General features: G+C 36.8%; 1 pseudogene; it reads left to right on the top strand.

Moving 5' to 3' along the window:
* The first annotated feature begins 1934 nt into the window (after positions 1 to 1934).
* Positions 1935 to 2140, top strand: LOC145258531 (U2 spliceosomal RNA; annotated as a pseudogene).
* Positions 2141 to 3533: the final 1393 nt, after the last annotated feature.

The following is a 3533-nucleotide window of genomic DNA, read 5'->3' as shown; positions in this document are numbered from 1 at the left end:
AGCTTCAGCCTCTGTCCCATCGACGAAACGTTGCATCCCTCCGCCTGTTCTACAAGTATTTTAATGGCGAATGCTCTGATGAACTGTAAGCACTTGTGCCCCCACGACGTGAACACCCTCGACAGACCCGACAAGCTGCAAAATACCACCCCACACTGTAGAGATCCCTAGATGTAAAAGATCTTTCTACTCCGGTAGTTTCTTCCACAGAACCGCTAGACTTTGGAATTCCATTCCAGGTCACTGCTTCTCAAACTGTACTGACATGCAGAAGTTCAAGTGCAACATGAACCAACATCTTGCTGCCCAAATCCCTACATAGTACCCCAGTAGTTGTTTCCCCTGATAGTAGCCCCCTACACCAAAGTGGCAATGTGCCTTGTTTGGGGGTGAAAATGTAATAATAAAAAAATATATATGTAGATATATATACAGATGCTGTTTTGTTTTGGTTTTAGCGATATGTTTTTGAATGAATTCAATCATTTACGAAAGTGCATTTTTACCCAAATGCGAGTTGGGAATAATTTTCCCTTTTAACCAATTTGGTACCCCCACCTGGGGAGCGGTATATATATATATATTATTTTTAAAATGTAATTATCCACTGACACGTGTTTCGTCGTCTACGACTCATTAGAGTTGCTGTATCTAGCGAGATTCGAAATCGGGACCCAACGGTAATGAGCCTAAACCCTTACCCCTGGACCATCTGGATATATCGGGATTTACTTAGATGTTGTTTTGGTTTGGTTTTTAGCGATATGTTTTTGAATGAATTCAATTATTCACCTTAACCTAAGCACTTTTCTACAGGGAGGGGTGGAGGGTCACTTTTTTTCACCGGCATTTTTAAAGTTATCCTCTCCTTTAGATTGTCTAGCCTTAATTTAAAAAAATGTCGCTTCCGGTGTGGCGGTGTTCGTAACAGCATAAACGTTAGGTTTTACCCCGTTCTTTTCCTCCCTTGCGGTACAGGTGCCAGCCTGCCTTCCTACTACCACTTTTTTTTTTTTTTTTTTGCTTAACATGCACACCCAAACACTCGCGCAACGCCGGACTGAAATGCTAGTATATATGTACATATATATATATATATATATATATATATATATATATATATATATATATATATATTTATTTATTTTTTTTACTACTAACGATTCCTACATTTTCCCATTGACTACTGTTAACCCTTTTCGTCGAGGAGCCTCCGGACCTTGATACGTGGTGGCTGTTTTGTGTGTGTGTATATATATATATATATATATATATATATATATATATATATATATATATATATATATATATATATATATATATATGTATGAGAGAGGTAGGTGGAGGGAATTTTTCAATTTCCTCTCTAATTTCATTTCCTTGTTTGTATATCTACTTCCATCCGGAAGAATTTCCCGTTGACTCCCTTTCTGCCAAAATATCTCTGGCTGCTTAAATGCTTTGCACGCATGCATTAATTTTATGTAGCATTCTTTTCTTCTTTTTTCCTCTGATTTTTTGCGTTATTTTATTTTCTCAACAAAGTAGATATAAATAAAGACATATTCACATCATCTAAATGTATTTTTGTTGCATTACAATCAAATTACAAAAGAAATACTCCCAGTTCAGCTATCTATATATTAAATTCGTAGTACCGTAAACGTAGGTACGTGTGTCACAGTTTCCAGATTATATATTATTCGATCAACAAATCCTGTTTATCAAAAAGGAGGACAGAAGGTGATAACATACTACGAACATTAAATTAATATATAGATACACTAATTTAATGCTTGTAGTAATGTTATCAATCTTTATCCTCCTTTTTAATACATAGGATCTCCCGATCACCGAAGACGCAATGTAAAAATAAAATAATAATAATAAAAAAAAAAAATGGTGTCGCTTCGGGCCGTACGTAAAAGTTAAATATACCTTCTTGGTCTTCTGGCTAGGATTCAAGGGTAGTATCTGTTCTATCTAAAGAAAGTATAATGATATCGTGGGGTTTCCGTTTGCGTCAGTCGTCCATACAATGGAAATATGTGACAGACTCATATAAGGATATTGGATATAAACAGTAATAACCAGATATATTCTGATACTGCATTAACATTATTAGTTAGATAAATACTTTTACAGTTTTAACAAAAGAGCTATAATAACAAAAGGGCTACAATAATATCACGGGGTCTCCATTCACGTTGGACGTCCACAGAATGCCACATATGAAAGATGCCACCGTGGAATTTCCAGAGGTTTCTCTAGTGATAATAATTATACTTTCGTGTTTGTGTACATATTTTATTATCTTTCTATTTAAAAAAGGGTAGTATTATCAATGATATTTAAATATTCAATTAAATATCATAGACTCATTTATAATGATTAAAAAAAAATAATAAAATGCCACAATCAAGAGCAACACGAACAAACTGCAATCAACTCGAACACGGCATTTATATATATTAAAACGTCGTAAAGCCACCGGCCCTGACGGTATTCCAATTATAGTACTCAAAAGACTTCAACCAGAATTAGCGCCCATCCTTACAAAACTGTTTAAACGTTGTCTTAAGGAGAATTGCTTCCGGTCACCCTGGAAAATCTCATCAGTATGCCTCGTATTTAAGAATTCAAGTGATCGCTCATCTCCCTCTCAGTACAGGCCAATAAGTCTCCTGTGTGTCATGAGTAAGTTGCTGGAATCTGTGTTAAATAGAGAAATAATCAACCATCTCAGCAAAAATAACCTTTTTAGTGACACGCAATATGGTTTCCGTTCTGCTAGATCTACAGCAGATGTGCTTACAGTTAGATCTCATAGGATTAGCAAATCTCTCGACGGAGGCTACCTTTCTAGGGCAATTGCTCTTGACATATCAAAGGCCTTTGATAGAGTATGGCATAAAGGTTTACTTCACAAGATCTCCAGCTACGGTATAGCTGGAAATGTCCTCTCAATTATTAAATCATTTCTCTCTGATAGGTTCTCAGTATTAATGCTGGAGTCCCTCAGGGGTCCATCCTGGGCCCAACTCTCTCAATGATCTTCCAAATCACATCCTTAAATTATTCGTAGACATTTATGCTGATGACACTAATATCTATGGTAGCACATCTAAGATCGTAAACGACCAAGTTCTCTCTGATTCTCTTTCCTCTGATCTTGAGCAAGTGGTACAATGGAGAAAGAGGTGGCTTGTTACTTTTAATGCATCTAAAACCAAGCTTTTATCTTTACACTATCAACGCTCTGATCCCCATCTGGCATTAGTTGAGATGGATGGCTCTCGTCTTGGAGAGGCCTCATGTTTTGACAAGTTTCTGGGCTTGATCTTTACTCCTGATCTTAAATGGAACACATACATTAAATCAGTTGGCAAGACCGCTGGAAAAATGGTAGGATCCTTCGATCGATCCAGTAGATATCTCACTGCTGATGCAATTCTCTATCTATATAAGAGCCAGGTACATTCAGAGATGGAGTACTGTTGCCACCTCTGGGCAGGAGCTGCTAGAAAGGACTT

The sequence above is a fragment of the Euprymna scolopes genome, chromosome 33 (genome assembly GCF_053919585.1).
Source record: "Euprymna scolopes isolate OS-2025 chromosome 33, ASM5391958v1, whole genome shotgun sequence".
In the NCBI taxonomy this organism is placed as follows: domain Eukaryota; kingdom Metazoa; phylum Mollusca; class Cephalopoda; order Sepiida; family Sepiolidae; genus Euprymna; species Euprymna scolopes.
This window is presented reverse-complemented; position numbering and strand designations above follow the sequence as displayed.